A 23806-nucleotide genomic window follows, 5' to 3' on the forward strand; every position below is an offset into this window, starting at 1 on the left:
TATGATAATGTGACCGGCCGCCTTCTTATTGGCAACAGTCCCACTTCTTCAGCCTTAAGACTTGGATCTTGCTCTCAAATTACTTTTTTATTCTGTTCTGTTCTTTGAGACAAGGTCTCCAAATGTAGGCCAGGATGGCCTTGAACTCAGGATCCTCAGGCTCCTTAATCTCCTGTCTCTCCAGCAAAGGGAGGCAGGAGGAGCTCTGTGAGTTCGAAGTCAGCCTGGGCTAGATAATGTGTTGCAGAGTGACCAGAGCTGCATAGAGAGACCCTGTCTCAGAAAACAACAATGACAACAACAAACAAAGTTTTTGTATGTTAAACCTATAACATTTAAAGTGAACTTTTTTTTCCAGTTGTTAGCTTTTATTGGGCTTTGGCAGGGCTTTAACCCATTATGAAGTAAGACGTGTGATGTCCCCCACCATGTTTCAGCACAGAGAACTCTCTTTCTACCTTGATTTCTCAGACTGCAGAAAAATGAGTAAATATTCACTTTTCTAACCTTCTTTTTCCATAGTTAACACTGTTTTCTGTTTTTAAATTTTCACCTACCCCAGCCGGGCATGAGGGTACACGTCTTTAATTCCAGCACTCGGGAGGCAGAGGTAGGCGGATTGCTGTGAGTTCGAGGCCAGCCTGGTCTACACAGCAAGTCCAGGACAGCCAAGGCTACACAGAGAAACCCTGTCTTGAAAAACAAAAACAAAACCAATAAATAAATAAATAAATTTTCACATACCCAGTTCCAGTCATTTTTATGCTTATGTCTCTTTTCCATTTTCACACCGTGCGAGTGTGTGCATATACAGGTGCATGTGCATGTATGTGTGTGTGTGTGTGTTCTGAGTTTGTGAGGGCACACTTGTGTGTGGGGGGGGTGTGTGTGAGATCTGAGGTTGACATTGGGAGTTATCGTCATTGGTCCACCTTATTCATCGAGGCAGGCTTCTCAATCAAACCCAGAGCTTGTCCCCACTTAGCTGGCTCTGGGGATCCCCAGTCTCCTTCTGAGGCAGGGATTCCATATGGGTCACCACACACCCACCACGTGCACATGTCTTCTGAGGATCCAAACTGGGGTCCTCACATTCACACAAGAAGTGATTTAACCACTGAGCCATCTCCACAGTCTGTCCTAGCATTCTAACAACAACAGGATATTCTTCAGCAGGATCTCAGCAAACTTAACCTCTTCTCATATTGGCGATTTTTTTTTTTCCCTCACACAGGCAGTACAGTATTTGAGTGTTGCTCCTGGCATCACTGTGTCATTTTGATGTGCACAGCTCCAACTTTACCACATATTAACAATTTACTCTTGAAAAGCCGCACTGCCATGGCTCCTGTTTGAGAGCTCATGAGGAATATTCATTTCCTTCTTCGTGCTTCTCTGTTCCCCAATTAATTTTTCAAGACTATCTGCCACATAATATATTTAATTTTTTTAAAAGCTCAACGCCTTAAAATGAATTTTAAAAATATTTACTTACTTTAAAAATATTTACACAATATACACAATCCCTGTGGGAATAAAAAGAGGGCACTGGACCTCCTAGAGCTGATGTCACAGGTGGTAGGTAGTGAGCTGCCATTTGGGTTCTGAGACCTGAAGCCCGGTCCTCTGCAACAGCGGCCAGTGCTCCAACCCCTCACGAGGCACTTTTACAATTCTTGAGCAAGTTTATAGCCACTACTTGATGACCTGCTTGTGATGTTACTCCGGACCGTTCTTATGTACATTTTACAGGTAAAGAACAAAGGCCCAGGAAAGTTCTCTGACTTAATTTCTTCAGCCACCACTCTGCTCTGGCTGTCCCTAAACCTCCAGACCCCTTGGTTTCTCTTTCATCATTCCTCCCAACCTGACTCACAAAACCACTGAGAAAACGGAGTCAGAACATGGCTGGGACACAGCGGATGGTCAGTGTATGTCTGTGCCCAGGTGCAGTTCATCCAGGCAGCATTTATGCAGTGCCTACTGTGTGCTTGGCAATGCTCTCCTGCTCACAGTAATATAACTGAGGGTCAGAGCACAAAGGGGAAACAGATCCTTCCAGAACCTCAGGGCACTGTTTCATTTGGTCTCAGTAGCATGATTTAGCAAACTCTGAGGTTTACTAAGAGGACTTGGAACTTACTCTCCTAAGCCTTGGCCCTAAGCCTTGTGTTCACAGTTATTTCATTAAAAGAATCACGGCCCAGTGGCCAGAATGAAAGCAGCCCTGGGCTTAGCACTGAAGGCAAGCCTGTTGTGGTGGCAGTTCCCTTTCTTCTCTGAGCTCCATTTCTTAGAAAGCAAATTCTGGCAGCTTCAAGGCTCTAAAAACACAGATGACCCACACCTCACACCATTTAGCAAATCCCTCAAGTGGTAGAGCACCCCACAAGCCATTTTTGCTCTCTGGCAGGTAACACTAAAGCACTGATGTCACGTATGATCTAGAGCCAGTCCAGGGCTGCAGTAGGCAGACGGCTCAGTGGCATGTAAGCCGCATAGGTGTGAAAACCTGAGGCCACAGCCCCAGCGGTCACAGAAGAAGCAGATTCAGTGGTGCGTACCTGTAAGCCTAGTGCTGGGGAGGAGAAAACAGATGGGTCCCTAGAGCTTGCTAGCCAGCCAGCCCAGTGTAAGGACTGTGCCTCAGGTTTATGTCTCAAGAAATTAAGGTTGAAATGGCTGATGTCATCCTCTGGATGCCATGTACACACACACACACACACACACACACACACACACACACACCAGTGGTCTTATAGAAGACCAGGCACAGCCTAAGCAGCGTAGGCCCACATGGGAACATGGGCAGACATGGTTTAGTGTGTTATTTAAGCAAAGGAAATGAATGAAGCCTTGAATAGAAAGAAGTCTGGGAATTCCAGTTACCAGGAAGAAGGCATCCATCTTCAGCCATGGCATAGCCAGGGCCCTGGCGGATGTCAGTGCTGTCAAAGCACCTTTGGGCACTACAATGGACCTTCCTATGCCACACGACCTCTGTGAAACTCGAGCAGAAACAAAAGTCGTAGGCAACATCACCGTGACCGGGAGCATAGCCAGCAGGTGGGAAAGGCTTTGGAAATGTCACAGCGACCCTAAGTGCAGTCTATCAAAGAGTGTGCCAAGCAAGTAGCAACTGTCTCCATTGAGACGGGGGTGGGGGGGACGGGACGGGACAGGCTTGGTGTGAAGTCTCAGAGGGAAACTTGGCCAGGTCAAGTAAGGCTGCTCTGAAAACCTGACATTAGAGTCTCTGCCGCCACCCACGGTAGGAGCGGAGCTCACTAACAGATGCAATGGGGTGGCTGCATTCACAAGACTCACTAGGGTGCAACTCATGGGAAACTTCATGACTCAAATAGGTGAGAGAAAAGACAGGGAGGAAGCTGACTTCTGACTGCCAGCGCCACTGGAGCCAGCTCCCTGGGGCCAGTGATGGTGGCATTCGGTAGACACTGAGGAAGCGTGAGCAGTGGCCACACCTTCATTAATGGAGAAGAAATGAGTTCATATATAGTGGCTAAAAGCTAAATTCCCGCAACTCCCTCCCCTCCCACACCCCCACTCCCCCCACCCCTGCCAGATAGGAGTAAAAAAGAGATATCCTCTTTTCCAGTTTTTTGTCTGGGAGACTCCCTACTTCCCCAGAAGTCTACCTATAGCTGCAACCTCAAAGCATGCCGTCGTATATTTGGGTATGGTGCCATACGTGTAATGTCGGTGCCCAGGAAGTAAAGTAGGAGGAGCAGTACTTCAAGGTCATCTTTAGCTATGTGAAAAGTTCAAGGTCAGCCTCGACTCACAAACAATAAAAAAAGGAACAACAACAACAACAACAACAAATTATTGACCCCCTCCTGTCTGATGGTCTCCACAAAAATGCTTGTCTGATGCAAAGGGGCTGAGGTAGAGGGGAGGTGGCGAGAGGAATTGGACTTGCTTCTGATATAATTTTGGATAAGAGAAAAAGGCAGTAAGATTAAAATTAGATGGACACCCGAACAATTTTGAATATGCACTATCTACTGGCTGAGCGACTGAGATATGAAATAGCCCCACTGTGGTTCTGCTCAGCATGGCAAAGGAAGCGAGTGCCATGTCATCCCGTGTGAAGTATAGTGGCCCCAAAGATATCCTGCCACGCGAGCTGAGCCACAGCCAGAACCAGACAGAATGGTCCATTGACATGCAATAGCTACAGAGTTAGAGCCTGGGCCCAGAGTTGTCTGGACCCAGAGATTTGAGGAAGGATCACGTGATGGGGTACGAGGGATTTAGGGAGCAATATAAAGTTCTCAGCTGGGTTTTGGTGATGGCTACACAGTAAATATAGGATCCATTCATCCAAGCTCACTAAACTGCACACTTTAAATGGTTGGGTTTTACGGTGAAAAGAAAAGCCTATTTCAGTAATGCCATAAAAACTTTTAAATGTGTGCCTGGGCATTAGAGCATTTGTTTCCAATCTGTAGTTCTCGACCTCTTTGGGGTGAAATGGCCATCTCATAGGGGGTCCCCCTAAGACCATAGGAAAACACAGATGTGCACATTACAACTCATCACAATAGCAAAATTAGTTGTGAATTAGCAATGAAGATAATTTTATGGCTGAGGGTCACCACAACACAAAGAACTGTATTAAAGGACCCAGCTTTAGGAATGTTGAGAGCTGCTGACTCAGAAGGTAAGGGCATGTGCTGTTAGGCCTGACGACCTGGGTGTGATCCCTGGGACCCCATGGTGAAAAAAGAGAATCCATTCTCATAGGTTGTCCTTTATTATATGTGTGCCAAGGTGTGTACATACACACACACACACACACACACACACACACACACACACACACGGGGGGGGGGGGGGGGGAGTGTGTGTGTGTGTGTGTGTGTGTGAGAGAGAGAGAGAGAGAGAGAGAGAGAGAGAGAGAGAAGAGAGAGAGAGAGAGAGAGAGAGAGAAATAAAACAAATGCAATAAATAATTTAAATGAACCAGCGCAAGGATGGAAGAAAACATTTTAAATGACTGAATTTCAACATCAAGAAGACATCTCTGAATATGAGAAGTCCAATTAATTTTCTTCATGGAGATGTAAAAGGAATGTGGACCAGAAGGAACGGGGACAATGGGAGACAGAAAACCTGTCTGTCCTCCCATCTGGATTTTACAGGATGCAAACAGAAAGAAGCCTAGCTCTCGGTGCACCTGGCCTCCCGAGCTCCGCTTTTCCACCATGCACACAGGATGTTAGGAGGTGATGTGGTCTGTCAAATGCTGGTATAGAAACAACATCCTTGGTTTGGCATCTCCTCAAATGACTCATCAATAACAGCCTGGTGGCATAACTGAGCTTAACTCAGTGGGATTTAGTTCCGGCATGTTCAGGGCTGGTCAAAAGGGCCTAGCGCACCTGAACAACAGTTCTGACCTTTACATGCCCCAGTTTTTGAGATCGGGCATTTTCTTCATCTCTGGCCTTCTGACATGTTGCATTTCCCCAAGACATCCCAAAGACTAAGCACCCAGTGGCTCCAGGTGACAATCTTAGGTCATCCTGCCCCTTAAACAATGATTTGTCTTTGCGGGAACACCAGAAACAACTCAAGAAGGCAGGAGTTTGTTTTCATTCTGGCCTATCCTTTTCCATCTGAAAACAAATTTCCTGCAAACGGAGGTGGCAGGATCTCCAAGCAGATAGCCTGCATAGTGTTATCAGCCACCATTGCAAGGAAGCTGGGTACAGGGCCACCCTTTCTGTACTGAGATGACCCCATACAGTCTGGCTGCTCATGGTGGCAGCTTCATGCTGAGTCCAAGCCACATACGGAATAAAGGTGTTGCCCACTACTCTTCCAGGATTGAGACAGGGAACTGTACCTTTACCCTAGCTAAACTCCCCATGAAATCTCAAAGATGGACGGTGGCTCAAGAAGGAAATTTACCTTGATTCTGGTCTTTTCAAATATTCCATGGCTGCAAAGTAGGTTCAAGGTTAGTCTGAGTTACAGGGGGAGCCCTTGTCTCTAAAACCACAGTACTTCCTAGGTAGCCAGCTGCCTCAGGGTCAGGAGCTGGTGAAGCCGCTCAGAATTCTGGGAGGCCTGTGACATCCTCCACAAACTGGTACCCAGTGACCCCGACTCAGTGCAAGATGGGTCATGAGGATTCAGGGCCTGCCCAAGTAAGAAGGTGGGGTTCCTTTCCAGGGACCACAAGGAATGTCAGGATGGGTGTGTAGAGCTTTGTCCAAAGGGCTGGGCCTGGAATCACTGAGGAGTCTTGGAAACAACCCTGATCATAACTGCCCTGTTACATCTGGTCCAGCAGGTTGGGGCTAGGATGCCATGTGGGCCGCAGAGGAGTGACTGCGATGGGGGAATGGCCACTCGTTAACCTCGCCTCAGAGGACGACCTTCATTCCTCCAGCAAATGCTTCTGGAAACACCTTGCTAGAGAGCACCAGGCCTCCCAAGGAGCTTGCTATACTGTAAAGAGGAATGGTGCGAAACTCAAGTAATAAAGCCAGGGGCCGACTGCCTCTCCCCTGGAGTGTACTGTGCACGTTGAAAACAAAGGCGGAGCCAGGCATGGTGGTGCAAGCCTATAGGGAGGCAGATCTCAGTGAGTTCAAGGCCATCCTGGTCCACAAAGCAAATTCAGGACAGCTAATGCCTCATAGAGAAATGGAGAAACACTGTCTCAAAAAACTAAACCAAACCAAACCAAAACAAATGTAGAGATAAGGACCAGGGCAAGGCAGCAGGGAGGTCAGGAGAGCCTTCCTATTCGTGTTCCTGAGCGGCCTTTACCACCACACTTCTGAGCCACCACACACTCTGTTCCGTCTGCCTGTGCCTCTCCCTTCCCTGCGCTGTTGACTGTCACGTGCATGTGTGCTCAACCTTCAAAATGCTGCACAGCCTACGCCATCCCCCTCCCCACCCCAGGCAGGGTATCTTTGCCTGTCTTTCCAGTTCAGTGCCACAGATTCAAGCAGACCACGCTCTTCAGTTCAGTGCCACAGATTCAAGCCGACCATGCTCTCCAAGGCCAACGGCAAGAAGCCTGGCCTGGGCCCTCACCTATGAGGAGGAGTAAGCATTACTTCCTGTCTCGCTCATGCCCCTCCCTTCCACAAAGCTGACTCCTTGAGAGGCCGGTTTTATTCCAGCCTAGTACACACAGCATCCTGTGCAGGCCTGGCCAGGGCAGATGAGAAACGCCCAGAAATAGGTGGTTGTTTGACCCTTCCCCCCAGCTGTAGTTCCTGAGCAGTGTGAGCAGAGCAGGTGACTGTAGCTGTGCCTACCTACCCAATGGGGGCAGTTTTACCAGCAAACCTGGGTTCAGAAATGGATGTTCCACCTTCCAGCAACCAACCCAACATTGCACTCTGGAGAAGCTGCATTTCACACACACACACACACACACACACACACACACACACAAACTTTCAGTAATATTTACTCCACCTCTGCCTGGGAATGCATATTGATCAGAGAAACACATTTCTAGACTACCAAACTTTCCACCCAATTAAACACACTTAAGGAAACAAGCAAGCAAACAAAACCAGGGCAAGGCGGGTATTCCTGTGGTGAGACTGGTCTAAGTTTTTTTCTCCCTTTTCTCTTTGTTTCCACATTCTGTTGTTTTGTCTTGTTTGAGGCAGGGTTTCTCTGTGTAGCCTTGGCTGTCCTGGACTTGCTTTGTTGACCAGGCTGGCCTCGAACTCACAGACATCGTCTGCCTCTGCCTCCCTGAGTGCTTGGATTACAGGTATGCGCCACTGTGACTGGCTTGTTTCCACATTCTTACAAGATGAAACCCTGAGCTCCCAGTAACTGTAGGGGCTGTAGTGTGAAGGCACTAACCTTGACTCCACAGCAGGAGTCCAGAGCAAAGAAGCAGCTTGCCATTAAGACATTACCCACCTCTGCCCATGGCGGCAGGGTTCCTGCAGCCCAGAAAGAACAGGGCATGTCCTGGACTAGCCCAAAAGGGGTTCATTCCCGGAGAAGTGGGGAAGCTCCTAAAAGGTAGGTGACCAGAGACAGGATGAGAAAGAACAAACCTCTACTAAGTGTGTCATTGGCAGAAGAGAGACCGGGAGTGAAAAGAAGCCATGGTGGGAACAGTGTTGGGAGTGACTGCTTCGTGCAATCAGAGTAGGACTCAGACTCACCATCTGCATATAGCTGTTAGTGAGATGGGCAGGGGAAGCAAACATGCCTTCCTTCCCAGGGTTACTTACAAACTTGGTTTCTCCTCAAAAAATTTCAGAAATATCCTCTACTGGGGGGGAAAGGGGAGTTGTAATTAAGTTCCAAGAGCATCTGCTAGCCTTGTTTTAATTTGTTGTTGCTGCCTTTCCCTGGCACTTACTTATTGGGGGGTTGGGGCATGCATGCTCCAGTATGCCAGTGGATATCAGAGGAAACCCGCAGAAGGCGTGCCACACCTCAGCCATACAGTGCACGGGCCATTGGGCCAGCCTGCTTTTAGTTTTATGAGTCAGGATCTCACAGAGCCCAAGCTGGCCTCAAAAGCTGGATGCACTCGGAGATGGCCTTGAACTTCTGGTTCTCCTGTTTCTGTTACCAGAGTACAGGGAATACAGCCACACCTGGCTGCCTTCCCATTTCAAAGTCTTTTCCTTAGGTCTTTCAGCAACATGAGGCCTTAGAGAGAGGCCCACGTTCATCCTGCACCCCACACATGGCCCCAGAGCTGGGAGCTTTGCTTACAAAGTTCGCATTGACCCTGGACTCCTTGCTGACCACACAGGGAACAAAGGCACCACTCACAGGGACATCAGACGAGCCAATCCCTTGTACCAGCGGCAGCATTCGACAAGAAGCAGCTTCTGGTCAGAATGTTCAAGGTCTCATGGACAGTGAGTCGCAGGCTATCCAACCCAGACAGTGTGTCCCAGCCCTGCTTCCCTTTGTACCAACCTGCCCTTCATGTCCCTAGAAGTCTCCCCGAGTCCATGCACCCTGCTCCAAGAGTGGCCAAATTGAAAAGCAGGCGTCACTCTTGGTTCTCGCTAATGGAAGGTCTGTGTCACACTAGTGGCACAGTTGACCATCAGGTGGGAGCTCAGTAAGGAACAGTGTTAGGAAACTGCAGCTCAGCCGGCTGCTGGCTCAGCACCCTCAGGACATAGCTAGATCTGCCCTTACAGAGCATGTAGCTAAGGACGGGGAGGAAACAAGATGGAAGATGTCCAGGGCACACAGCTCAGCCACTGAAGAAGAAAGAAAGAGGAAGGGCTCAAGGGCACAAAAAATTTGAACTAATAAATAATCAAACATCTGGGTATATTCGGAACCCTCCAATGTCCTCTCTCCCAATCTTACCAAAATGGTGACCTGTTAGCCCTCTCTATACAGCAGGAAGCCAAGTTGAGATTTAGCTGACAACTCAAAACCTTAATTATACGCTTTGGTCTTTGTGATTTGTTCTCATCTTCCTCATGAGTCTGTGGGGTGAGGTGGAAAGTCTGTGTCCATTTTGAATCAGAGAGAAGTCTTTTTCACAGCAGAAGAAAATCTACAAAGATTTGGAGAAAGGCAAGACTGTGCAATACAAGTGCATGAAGTCGTTTTGTAATTCTTTACAGAGCCAAGCTGGGGTGCTTGGGTATTCCTAGCACCAAGAAATTTCAGTTTGGTAACCAAAGGGCCTCAGCTCCAAGCCAGAGACCACAGAAAGCAATCCAGAACAAGAGAAGTTGACATGTGCTTTGTACAATGCTCAACATCTAGTAAGCTCTGGCTGAGGGACATTGCTTAGTAAATTGACTGAGTGACAGACAGTACAGTGCATAACATGACAGGATCAGCACAGAAAATCTTCCCTTTTCTTCAGAGTGTCAGAGAGAAAGAGGCCCTCATGACAACCAGTTAACAAATCCTGGATTCTCTGACCTGCTCTCTCCGCTCCTCTATGGGCCTGGTGAGGACTCCCTAAGAAAGCTTCCCACTGGGACAGCCTATGTGCTTCTCCCTAGGCCACAGCACCACTCTAGGCTTGCCTGTTGTCCTGTCCCCTCTACCACAGAGCCACACCCCTCTCCTGTGTCATTTCTGACTTCACTTCTATGACGGTTAGCTTGAACTGTCAGTGTGACTGAATCTAGGGTTACCTCGGAGATGAGCATGCATGCCTGTGGGGGATTATCCTGACTGAATTATGAGTTAGAAAGACCAGCGCTGGGGGCATTTACTGGCTGGGACAGTGGACTGCGTGAGTGGGGAGGCTGGGCAGCAGTATGCGTTCGCTGCTCGATACTTCCGGCTAGGCCAGGGGACTGTGAGGGGAGAAGGAGAGCTGCACAACAGTGCATATTCTTAGCTCTCTTCTGGGCAGCAGAAGTCCTGTGACCATTTACTTCACGCTCCTGCTGCCTTGACTTCCTTGCCCTGAAGGGACTACCCTTTGAACCAGGAGATAATGTAAACCGTTTCTTCTCTAAGTTGCTTTTGTAGGCTATTTTATCACAGTGACAGAAAAGCAACGAACACCAGCTACCTTTGTTCAGGAAAAGTGAGCATACTGGGAGAAGACAAAACGGGGCTCCCCACGAAGCGCTCCCAGACAGCAAACTGAGCAGGGGTGGACAAGCCCGCCTCATTGCTGGCCCCCACAGAGCGCTGTGCATGTTCCTTATCTCACAGTACCCAGATGATGTATAGGCTATTGCCCTTCTCCAGGACACTGATGACGTCTGTTTTCTTCATGAACCCTCTGTGGTAGGCAAAGGGCGGCCTGAGTGCAAGGATTTGACCAGAAATGTTGTAACAGGGTTTAACTGTATGGGATGGGGGAATAAATAAGACTTGCCCTAACACATATATCTTCAAGGCTGGAACGAAGGACAGAGAGGTAAGAAGACACCAGCCCTGTATCTACCAGAGCTAGCTCTCGAAGCTCTGTGCTTCCCAGTGATTGGAAGCTGCGGCTGTGTCCTAAGGCTAGCCCTTGTGTGGGCAGCATGGGGTCAGAGCCAGAGGGAAAGGCTTGCGGCTGGCATGAGCTGGGGTCTGGGACTCGGCAGCTTAGCGGTACATACAAGGAGGCATAAGGCCAACTCAGCAGAAGGGAGCAGAGGTCCGGTTGTAAAGTGGCTCTCCCAACTCTCTGTCATTGTGGGTGGTTGACCACCCAGCCTCTATCTGCTTTTCCAGCAGCCCATGTGACTGACCTCTATAAGCAGGTTACCAGGAAAGACGGCGTGAACTCTTTCAGTATGGTCTGACATTCACTTAGCCCGTTGTTTTTCAATTCTCAAGCCAAGTATCTAGGAATTTAAATTAGGCAATTGCCACTAGGGCACAATCTACAGAAATTAGCCCCGAAGGATTGTTTCCTCTGAGCCAGGGAGCAAACCAATGAACTTCTGCATACAGGAGTCACAGGTAGAGATTCTCTTACACAGAGGCTCTCAGCTTTGAGGGGGGAGATGTTATGCTTCAAGGATGTAGCTAGCAATTTCTGGAACATTCTAGGGTGTTGTGACCATGGTGGGAGAACTTAGTCCTGGCATCTATGGTAAAAGCCAAGGATGCTGCTATCTGCCTACCCTGCACGGAACAGCCACACACACACACACGAGTTATTTGGTCCCAAATGTCAACAGTGATGTGACTGGGCAGACTTGCCTCTAGTGAATATCATGTGGTAGGGCCTGGCCAGGAGGCACACAGATAGGGAAGTCTGACAGCCCCGTGTCCATCTTTTCTCCAGCCAAGAACACCTATTTCATGGTTGCTGCCATGTCCCGTGGGTCCCTTGAGTAAGCCCACACTGTCTATGAGAGCTCAGCACAGTCACTGAAGTAGGGTCATAAAGAAGTAATTGTTTTGTGTCATAATCGTGCGCCCACGACTCTTTTGAGGAGGATGGCTGGAGAAGGTCAAGAAAAGAGAGAGATGGTATCAGGGCTACTGAAAAAGCTGAGATGGTTTATGTCGGCTGTCAAGTTGACAGGACTTACAATTACCTTGGAGACAAAGCTATGATGAAGTTTGCGGACAGGGTTAATTGAGCTGTGATGACCTAAGATGTGGTCAGCATATTTCCACATGCGCAAGTTGGAATGAAGACAGTGAGGTGAGCACAAGCTTCACCTCTCCCTCCCGCCCCCCCCAACTCCTGTATGCCTCCGTGACCCTTGTAGTGGCAATGATAAGGGACTAAGCCTCTGAACCTGTAAGCCACCCTCTGCTTTCTGAATGCAAATGTAACATGGCCCAATGCCTCCTGCACCTGCTAGCATGTGTCTCCTTAAACCGTGGACCAAAAGCAACCTTTCCATCCTTGATTTGCTTTAGTTGACCAAGAAAACACTAACCCATAGCCGACCTATCCTTTAGCCTTAGTCCTCCCACCTGGCCTTCCTCAGAACAGGGGAGGAGCAAAAGCAGGAGCTAAGGTGACTTACAACCAACTAGGATCCAGGACAAAGGTTTTGACAGTGGCATTGATTGTGTGTGCTGAGCACCTGGGAAGAAGATGCGCTTGGCTCTTTAAAATTTCATCAGTCTTGGTTAACCTCCTGCCCGTGGGGAATTTGACTGCTCACACAGGGCCCATAGAGATGGGAAGCAAACCAGATTTCAGTCCTGGGTCAATTCATTTCTCCCATTCTCGTTTCAAAGTTTGTCTAAGATAAAGCCCGGAAGCATCTTGCCGGATGATAAGCTGCCTTTTAAACTGGGTGATGAAAGTAAACAAAAAGGAGAAAAACTGGGCTCCACCCACCCACGGCCTGTAGGACCAGGGAGGCAGCGGCGTGGTGAGGCTTGTTCCTTGGGTGAGCAGTTCATATTGGCTTTACTGTACACACTGCCAAATCTTTCAGCTATGATTTTTTTTTTATCACAGACCCCTTTCCCTACCCCACCGTCTCCCAGAAACCTATGACAACACTCTCTGGAAATGACAGTTCCATCATTTACGGAACAGTTTTATACTCACTGTTTCTCCAACATCTAAAATACTTCTCTGACTGCAGTATTTCTGCAGACTTAAAAATAAATATGAAAGGTATGTCAGCAGAGGCCTATAGGATGGAGATTTGTTCCTTTTAAAAATAAACATTTCGGGGCTGGAGAGACGGCTCAGTGGTTAAGGGCACCACCTGCTCTTCCAGAGGCCCTGAGTTCAATTCGCAGCAACCACATGGTGGCTCATGACCATCTATGATGTTATCTGATGCCCTCTTCTGCAGATAAAACACTCATATACAATAAAAATAAATAAATATTTAAAAACAAAAACTTTTTTCCCTTAGGCTGGGGATGTGCTTCAGCTGGTGTTTCCTAGATGCACAAAGCAGGGGTGGGAAGTCCATCTCTAGCACTGCATTAAATGGATGTCATTAGGGTGGGGCACAGTAGCGCATCCTTTAATCCCAGTACTGGGGAGGCAGAGGCAGGCAGATCTCTGCACATTCAAGGCCAGTCTGGTCTACAAAGTGGGTTCCAGAATAGCCAGGGCTACACAGAGAGACCCTGTCTCCACAAAATAAAGCAAACCAAAAAGTCCTGAATGCCCACTATCTTCGAAATGAGTGGTTCTCAACCTGTGGGTCACTGCCCCTTGGCAAACCTCTAGTTCTAACAATATTTACATTTTATGGGTGGGGGGGTGTCACCACAACATGAGGAACTGCATTACAAGGTCACAGCATTAGGGAGGTTGAGACCCCCTGCTCTAGGCTCTGTGTTTGAGATTAGGGCAAAGATGTCACCATACTAGGAGAGGAGGTGTTGTCTGCTTGCTGCTCAGAGCTCTGGAAAGCAAGAATAGAGTTCAGACTTCAACACTGCTTGTCACCATGCCAGGTGAGTCCCTTAATTTTACTAACCCTTATTGCACAATGGACAGTGACACTAGTTTTTACACGTAAATTTGTTATAAGCACAAATCAAATTGGTACGTGTGAAGTTTGACCACCCAACGGACAGACATACAGGAAGCCCTTGGCGTCCTCCTGGATGCTGCATGGTGGCCAGCCACACCAGTGTGTCTGCAGGTCACTTGGTCCTCCCCAAGCCTGAGGGAGGAATCATCTCCTGCGAGACTGTCAGTGGCAGCTTCAAAGCACTGTAGAGCCCAAAGGTTCTTCATTTACAGACCCAGAGCAGAAATGGTCAGGAGAAGCCTGCAGTGTCTAACCCCAGCAGTGGGACAGATTAACTTTAGGCTCATCTCATGAGAGATTAAAAGGACAAAGAAAATGGAAGACTTGCTAAGTGTTTTCTTCCAAGGCCAGCCAGCCAGCCAGCCACAGGAGGGTATTTTTTTTCTGGGGAACTTTGTCACACTGCCATGTCACTTCCAGGTTGAAGGTAGAGATGACATAGGGTAAGATCAGTCTTCTGAGAAAACATACGCTGAGGTAACGCAGAGGTTATTGGATGCTCCCTGGTCCTGAGGTGAGCTGCTGTTGCTACAGACTGCCTGAGGTCAGTCAGGGGTCTAAACTCTGGTTTCTCTTGTCACTGCATGGTGTAATCGAAAGAAAGCTCCGAAAAGCATGAGGAGATTCAGTGAGTCAATAGACAAGGACTTTTGAAGCAAATAGCCTTAAAAAAAAAAAAGGCAAAGCAAAACAAAACAGAAAACCTTATAGCCTCTACCTGCTAGGTACAGATCCTAGTTCTCCATGAAGTGCAGAATTAGTCTCTAATCTCCTATGGATCCAGCAATCAGGATTCCCTTCCCTCCCATTTTATTAATTAACAGACACTTCCCAGGACTTATGCTCAACTAATATAGAAAACAACTTAAACAGAACAGGAGTCCACAGCCACTCCCTCCCCCACTGCCCAGCGCAATCTATATTAAAAGGTTGTTTGTTGAGACAACATTCAGGGCCATTAGCAGATGACTGCTTCCATCAATACTTCCAGGGGTGAGGGTGGTTCCCCTGCTGGTTCCTGAGAGGCTTCTGTAGCACACACCCATACCACAGAGTGTGACAGCGCGGTACCTGGTGCTGTTCGGTGAGTGAGTGAGGATACAGAGAGCTGCTGGACAGCGGGGCAGGTGGAAGCATGCAAGGAAGTGAATGAGTAAATGGACACTAACAGGCCTCAGGGGCTAGGAAAACACTAGAACGAAAGAAAACAATGAGCAAACAGGCAAGAAATATTTGATACGTGAGTGCATTCTGGGGGTTGGGAGGAAGGCAGATTCTACATATACTCCCATTTTATGGTGTTTTCTCTCTTTTACCATTGGAAGAAAAAAAAAAGATGGCCAGTCTTTGAACTTTCTTAACACCCAGCACACCATGGTTTAAAACTGTAACTGTGTAGCTGGGTTGTGTCCATAGCACCTGACACATAGTAGACACAAGGTAACTACAAGCCACAAGAGGCGGCTTAACAGGGACCTCTTTCCAACAGCCCAAGCAAAGTGCTCGCTATCCGCAGAACTCCCTGCAAACTGAATTTCAGAGCTTAACGCTGGCTCTCCAAACTGACTCTGGGCCGATTAAAACTGCTAAACTGGACTTATCCAGGTTCTCCTGATGTCAGAGGGTTACTACGCCAGGCTTAACCATGGATTCCGTCTTGAAATCAAGAGCCACTGAGAGATGAGTGCGCCTCTTCTCCCGCCCAGCAGACCTCCCTTCAGAACACAGCAGGTGTTACAGACCCAATCCCTCTTCCGAGGATCCATGAGTTAAGGCAATGGCCAGAATGATTAAAACCCCTCTTCCACACACACCCCCACCCCCAAGCTCCCAAGCTCCAGCCAAGGCCATGACATAGCCTGGCCTTCTGGGAGTCACCCTGGGGTACCTTGCTTCCACACAGCTCCAGCTGTCTCTTACAGGTCAAACACGTCACTCTATCTGGGTATCCGAGAGTGGTTTTTGTCTGACTGTCTGCTATCTTCTCTTTGGCTTGGGTTTGGGTTTTTGCTGTGAAATTCTGAGATCTGGAAACTGAGTGCCAGCTGTGACTCGCACACTACTCACTCACGTGCTTTAAAAGGTCTCGCGGTAAGTCCATTGTCTCGTCTGGAAGTATGCTAACGTGTGCTTGGCAAGAGGCAAATCATCCTTTTCAATGTGTTTTAATGCTCTGCATCCTTCACCTAGCTCTCTTGTCTTTAACTCCATTTTTCTCTAGTTAGCTTTGTTTTGAAGGTTTCTAGGGACGTTGGGCTTGTTTTCTACCACAGAGCAACAGCCTCGGGCCTCCCATTTGGTGCAGTTCTCTCCAGCTCCCATTTGCAGGTAACGTTTGTATCTGAAATGCTTCAGACCTCCGGAAGTTTTTAAGATATAATGGTAATTAGATAAGGAACATTCTATACTGGTCCTTTCTGCTTCTACATAGCCAGGAGACTCATGTTCAATGCTACGGTTTGGGCTTTTACAGTCTGAAAGCATCCTGGGGCCTTTTCAGTCCTTACTAGAGACAATCCCAGGAATGCAGGACTCTATGGGAGCCATTAAGGAGCGAATTCTGGTATTGGGAGTGCACTTTACAAGAAGAGGGCCCATTATTAGGCTTTCTTCTGACGTGCAGAAGAACAGCAGCACCCAAAGCCACGCCTGCTAACAGGTCTGCCTGGGCTGTCTTCTAAGCAACCAACTACTCACTGTAGTTCTAGCCACCGCTGCTTATCATCTGGTAGGTGGTAATTTCCTCTTCCATCTTAGTTTTTGTCTGAAGGTTTGTTTCTTTTCTCCCCATGTGGGTGAGGAGGGTACCATATCTTTAACTTGGAACTCTTGTTTGTTTTTGTTTTTGTTTTCCTCTCAAACAGGAACTCTCCACTCCCCACGCCCCATATACAGAGATACACATATGCACAGGTACTCTTCTCCCTAAACACAGAGGCACATATGCACAGGAGCTGGCCTCCTTATGCATAGAGACACATATGCACACATCCGCACACGGTTTCCCTCCCTTTGAGATAACTTTTTTCTCTAGCTGGAGATGTTGACTGGTAACTTCAGATGAGCAGATTCTTCCCGGGTTGAGAGAGACTGCAGAGTAGACACTGGGTAATCAGTCCAGAAGAGAGCACACAGGATAAGGCCACCCTCAAGACCCTGCTGCTGCGTACTTAACATTTCTTACACTAACTGAACTTCGATTTGTAGCTAAATGAAGTTCAGGGTAGAGCCAAGACTCACCCTATATGTGTTTAGACTTGTGGGCAAGGCTGAGCGGCAGATAACATATTTACCAGTGTGCTTATCAGGTACTTCACAAACTTTATTTCAAAGCCTTAGCCTCCTGGAAAGAGTTAAACCCTCCTTCCCCTCTTAGCTTGTTCAATATCATGTCTTAGGAAATATTTAAGTTTTTTTTTTTTTAACTACCTGAAATACTGAAGAGCTTCATAAACATCAAAGTGCTCCCTTTAAAAATCCCGACATGTGATGGAAAACCCAGAAGCTTAAATTTAAGTAAATAAAGCGGTGATTACAAATGCCTGTTTCCTTGACAACTCCCCTCCCCCAGCCCTTCTGCGATAGGGAAAAACCAAGATGAAAACGAGGAGGGGGTAGCTACAGAGTCACGCCGCGCTCCGGAGAGACCCAGCTAGGCCAAGCCCAGGAAGCAAATACAAATAAATCAATTTAGATCGGGACTGTATTTTGTGGAGTATATTTTTGTAGTTGCCATAGAAACACCAGAGCCAGAGAGGAACGTGTTGCACGAACACAAAAGAGAGCCCGTACATGTAACAGGAGGATTCTCTACAGCTTCACTGGTAGCCAAGAAAACATTTTCACCCTGGGAGGGGTGCTCGCAGAGCCCCAAAAGGCACCTCACAGCCCAGCACAAAGCAGTGGTCCTCGGTGGAGCCCCGTGAACCTCCTTCTCCTCCTGCATCTTCCTCCCCCACCCTACCAGCTTCCCAGCCTGCTTCTAGCCGAACCCTTCTAAAGTCCTAGGAAAACCAGCGGAGCAGAGGGAACCCGGCTAGAGAAGGGCATCCTTTCATCTCACGCCCCACCCCAGGAGAAGGTGTCTGGAAACCTTACGAACACAACCTACCTCTTTCCCAGAAGCCCTTTGCATTGGCGCTCGCTAACGAGAACTGCGAGGCAGCAGCCTAGGGTTCAGAAACTGCCTCTACTTTGTAGAAGCTGTAAGTCAGCCAACACTGGAAGGAAAAAGCGAGACTCCACCCAAAGGGGTGGGCCCTTCGGAAAGGGAAAAAAAATAGGTGGTCCTCGGCTGACGTCTCTCCCCACCCATGTCACTTCCTTTTAAAGCTACCAGCTACGCGCGGGGAGGAAAGCTCGGACCCGTGTAACATGAGTCAACCTCTTCCCCTTCTAAAGAGTGTAAGGAAGTGTCTGCCTCAGCCTCCTGTTGGAGTCAGATGGGGGGAGGGGGAGGAAATCAGATCGGAAAGTCGCCGGTGTGGATAACAAAGCCAGTCCAGTGACCTGGCGGCGTTTGCCCAGCTCACAAACCCTGTTGCATCACTGTGCAGATGGCCTCCTACCCTGGAAATCGCCCTTCTGTTTCGTTCAGCACGAAGACCGCGAAAGAAGGCTTTAGCCCGCGCACCCAGGTGCCCTCCTCACCTTTTCTGGCCACCGCGCCTAGAAAGAGGCTGCGTCTCTTTCACTCCGCGAGCCCAGAAGCCCTTTCCAAGATCACATCCAGAGCTGACACCAAGATGGGCAGACCCGGGATACCTGGTGCTCCGGTGGATGGATGCTCTTTCTACAAAGCTGGGTGACAGGGCCGACTACCGCTGCGAGTGCGCACACGCAGGCAACACCCACGTGCACATGGCATTTATAGGCGGGTTAAGTTAGCTCGGGTCTGAGCAGACCTTTTTAACAGAATAGAATCGTGAAACTTTAAAGGAAGGTGGACTGTTGGAAGTGCACAAAGGCCAGGTCTGTGACATTCCTGGAAAGGCGATTTCAATTGCAGGGTGCTTAAAATACCCTTCAAATGCGCACTGTTCCAGTCCCTGCCACGGACGGTTATGTGTTTACAGAAAGCCCGGTTCTTGTCGCTCAGCTCTCCCAGTGCGCCCACAGTATTTCGGAATTCCTAAGTAATGCAAAGGCACACAAGGGCCAAACCCGATAAGGCACTCAAGAAACAGGAAAAAAGGTTTGCAATTTGACATCCTGGACATCATCTGGAGTGTCAGAGAAATCAAGCAGAATGGGTGAGGACTGAGAGCGTTAAGGAAGAAACCAAACCAAAAGCCCATTTGTGAGGTAGAAATATTACTTTGATCAGCTAGTTAGGCTATAAAAAAATGTTAGTAAAAAGCTTCCTGTAAGTACGTTTTGAGAGATGAGACAGCTTCGTGGTTAAGCAGTGTTTTTGAAAAGGACAGGGTTCAGTTTCCGGCGTCCACTTCTGGTAGCTCCCCGCCACCTTTCCCTTCAGGGAATCTAACGCCCTCTTCTGGCGTCTAGAGGCACATACATGAATGCTGTGCATGTAAACTCCCATAGGCATACACACACATGCACAATAAATAATATAAATTAGTCTAAATTTTTGTTTTCTGCATCCAATGCAATCTTTTAGAGGTTGCTGTTGTGGTTTTGTTTGTTTGTTCTATTTTGTTTTAATAAAACCCAGCTCCTAGAAGGTACTGGGGATTGTGAGTTTCAGGCCAGCCTGGGCCACACTGAAAAATGGTCTCAACACACTTTCTCCCCAAAACAATTCCCTTTTTTATAACTACTCAGGTTATCCTTTCTAATTTTATTGTTAGTGTCAATCAACAAGTTTTACAAATACTTTCCAGGTAGTTATATTTTTTCATATTTTTGGGGGGTGGGGGTGGGGGTTGAGACAGGGTTTCTCTGTATAGTCTTGGCATTGCTAGACTCACTTTGTAGACCAGGCTGCCAGGCTAGCCATGAACTCACAGAGCTCTGCCTGCCTCTGCCTCCCTTAGTGCTGGGGTTACAGGTGTGGCCCACTGAACCCAGCTTCATAGTTATATTTTGAGTGGAAATTTAATTTTAAAATTTCACAATTGTTGCCCAGTGTGGTGGTCTATGCTTTTAGCCCCAAAACTCTAGAGGGAGAGACAGGCAAATCTCTGGGTCTAAGCCTGATCTATAGAGCTAATTCCAGGGCAGCCAAGACAATACAGAAAAAACCCTGTCTCAGAAAATACTACTACTACTGATAATAATAATAATAATAATAATAATAATAATAATAATATCTGAGATTTGCATAAATTTACACTATTTTGATTATAGGTACAGTGAATGAATTTGGTGGAAACAACAAGAAATTTAAAGCTTGAGATATCAGTGCTGGAGAGATGGCTCAGTAGTTAGGAGCACTGACTTATCATCTAGACCACCCAGGTTCATATCCTGGCACCCATGTGGCAGCTCCCAACTGTCTGTAACTCCAGTTCCAGGGCATCTGACACCCTCACACAGGCATGCATGCAGGAGAAACACCAATGCACATAAAAATAAATAATTTTTTTTAAATTGGCAATTGTAACTCTCGTCCCAAGCTCAATATTTGTGTCTTTTTCACTATTAAGATTCAGTTATGACCCTTTTTGTTGCGAAGGTCTTGTCTGTTAGCCGTATTGCTAAGAGCTCAGGATCCTAGACATGTGTGAGGGAAGGGAAGGAAAACAGCACTTCTGACTATTTAAAGTGGAATCACAGCCAATGGATTGAATGCTAGGCGTTTTATTTAGAGTTCTATTTAGAATCTGCTTTCTGTGCCCATATTCACAATGGGTTATGAACATTCTGTCATAATCTAACAGTTTAGTTCAGCAAATATCCCTTGGGAATTCATGCCACAAAAACAAATAAGACATGAGTGCTCGATCTCAGAAGGGAAAGGGACACGTAGACAATTCTGGTACAGACGACAGACATAGTGACTCAGGTGTGTAGGAGTCCACATTGCTAAAGAATGGGCGGAGGGCGAGGGCGGGGTTGTCAGCACTGCTTCTTAGTTCTTCTCAAACTCCAAGGGGACGGGCACCGTCTCCATCACTATGTCAGTAAGAAGTAATGACTGCAAAAAGTCAACTCAGGCTGAGAGTCTCTGACCTAACAACCGGAGACCTTCCAGAATCCAGAACTTCCAGAGCTTTCCTATGACACCTACCCCTCATCCTAGGCCCCAGTCAAAGTGCAGGCATGCTAACTATTCAATATTGTATAAATTAACTTTAGGCTACTTTATAAGGTATGTATAAAATAAAAAAATACTTTTATGTTTAGGACCTGGAGAGATGCCTTAGCACCCAGGAGCACTAATTGCTCTTCTAGAGGACCTGGGTTCGATGCTCAGCACCCACAAGGCAGTTCACAACTGTCTGAAACCCCAGTTCCAGGGGATCTAAAGTCCTCCTCTGGCCTTTGAGGGCACCAGGCACATGTGTAGAAAACACCACACACACACACACACACACACACACACACACACACACACACACGAAAATAAAGAAAAATTTCATGCTTAGATTTGGGTCTCATCTCCAAGATACATCAATCACTGTATACTAAAATATTCTAAAATCTGGAAAAAATCTAGAACACCTCTGACCATAGGCATTTGGATAAGGAATAGTTAATTATCCAATGGAGAAAGAAGAAACTAATTTAGGCTGAGATATAAGGCAAAAGTAGTAGCTCAGAAAATAATGCAAATAGCCAATAAAAAAATAATATAAAAACTGAGGGAACACCCAAATATGAGTGCAGAGAAGGCATGCATCTCTTACTGTGGGTTTTCCAGACTCTGCAGACACCACATGCTCAGAAGAGAACAGAAAGCCATGGGTCTTTCCTCTGAGAGTCAAGTTGACACAGCTCGGGAATTCATTTAAACAAGGCTTTTCATGAGCCTGAAAAACACTTGTACTCCAGAATATAGTCATTCCATTCACTAGAACTATACCCAGGAGGTGGACAAAGGTGAATCTGAGGCTTAGGCAATGCCTATCCTTTAGGGGCAACTTGATGACAGCCCAGGGGCATATTAATGTTGGAACCTGCAGGCCATTTTGGTCAAGCATAGATTGGCCACCAGGTGAGCCTCTCTATGAAGACTGAACATCCTTACTTATGACCTTACTTAGAAACAGGGTCTCTGTATATGTGATCAGCTATGACGGGGTTGGAGGTACAGCTCAGAGGTATAGCACTTACCCAGAGGTACATGGTATGGGGTCTATCATTTGTACCGTGGGGGAGCAGGGAAAGTCCTAAGGATTAGGGCAGCTTAGAGCCAAGGAGTTTACAAGAATATAACAAACAAACAAAACAAACCTAAGAGGCAGGCTGGACTGCTAATATCCTCAGTCAACAAATAGCAAATCCTGCTAACACCACCAAAAGCTGGGGAGATGCCAGAACATTCTTTGGGGCTTCCAGGAGAACCTCTTGACTCCTCAGGTCTAGTCTTCCAGCCACTGAGAGCACCAACTATGGATGTTTTAAGGCACATGTATGTGGCCATTTGCCACGGGAACTGAGGAAGCCAAGATGGCTCATGCAAAAGCTACTCCGCTGTTCAGGATGACCTCTCCCGGAGAAGCGATGGCAGCCTTTTGTTTGCTGTTTTATATTTATTGCCTCAGGTGTGCTTTCTGCAATATGCATGTATGACTTTGATCAGAAGAAAACTGTGGCTAAAACAATGACCCTGGGGACAGATAAAGGGCTCAGTTTTGAGTCTCATGTACTGTTCCTTCAGAGGACCCAGGTCAGTACTGGTACTCATGTTTGGGAATGCACAACCATTACCTGTAACTTCAGTTCCAGAGGCTGTCACACTCTCTTCTGGATACTGCAACACCTGCACTCACACAGGCACAGATCCAATCATACACATAATTTAAAAACTAAAATGAATCTTTTTAAAAAATGGTCTAAGATTTCTAAAAGCATTCTAGGGCAAGTTAGGACAGAAGCAGTGACTTGCCAGCTTACAAGGCATTACATCTCATAGGAAAGTAAGTGCATTCACAGCCTCCTGTGCAGGCAGAAGTTTGTGTGTCAGAAACGCTTTTCTGCACTAGGCTTTGGTACTTAAAACAATGCTCAACACTCATGCAGAACACTAATTTACATACTACATATTTGTCTGCTGTACTGGGTGCTTGCGTTACTGATGGTGTTATTTCAAATCACTCTGACAAGGTGTTAGCCCCTACATGGGCAACTTTTTGTTCCCTTTTGCTTGCTGTTGGGAATATTGACATAGCTATCCTCATAGACAGAGTCACAGCTTGGAATTTCCCTTGCTATAAAATATAAAGATTGCAGAAATTTGCAATTGTAATAATCTCACTGGAGATACACTTAGTGTGGTTGCCTAGAGGAGGCAAAGGAAAAGTGCAAATTAATGGGGTTAATTTGAAATTTGGATCAAACTCAGGGGCTTCTTTATGGTAGGCCAGCAATGTTCTACCACTGAGCTTTATCTCTGGCCTGCCTATGTATGTATGTATGTATGTATGTATGTATGTATGTATGTATCTTTATTTATTTGTATCTATATTTATTTATTTATTTATTTTTGGTCTTTTGAGACAGAATTTCTCTGTGTAATATCCCTGGCTGTCTTTGAACTCTCTTTGTAGACCAGGCTGGCCTAAAACTCACAGAGATTCACCTGCCTCTGCCTCCTGAGTGCTGGGATTAAAGGCGTGTGCCACAATACCTAGCTATCTTTAATATTTTTATAAACAGAAAAGTAAAGCTATTTTCTACAATAAATACTTATTGCCACGAATTGGCATGTTGCTTTGACCGCCTTTGAGCTTGGATCATCATGACTG

General features: G+C 47.0%; 1 protein-coding gene across 2 annotated transcripts in view; it reads right to left on the reverse strand.

Moving 5' to 3' along the window:
- The window catches only part of AGPAT4 (1-acylglycerol-3-phosphate O-acyltransferase 4), a 97417-nt gene extending 78663 nt beyond the window's left edge, over nucleotides 1–18754 (reverse strand). Inside the window, exon 1 of one of the 2 annotated variants that reach the window (XM_084778003.1) lies at nucleotides 18582–18754. The gene's annotated coding sequence lies outside the window, so the exon portion shown is untranslated. Of the gene's footprint in view, nucleotides 1–18042; nucleotides 18190–18581 lie in introns of those variants that run through there. The other variant, XM_084778002.1, reaches the window with a different exon arrangement.
- Between the last annotated feature and the right edge of the window lie 5052 nt (nucleotides 18755–23806).

Source organism: Acomys minous (genome assembly GCF_964271855.1).
Source record: "Acomys minous genome assembly, chromosome: 3".
Classification (NCBI taxonomy): domain Eukaryota; kingdom Metazoa; phylum Chordata; class Mammalia; order Rodentia; family Muridae; genus Acomys; species Acomys minous.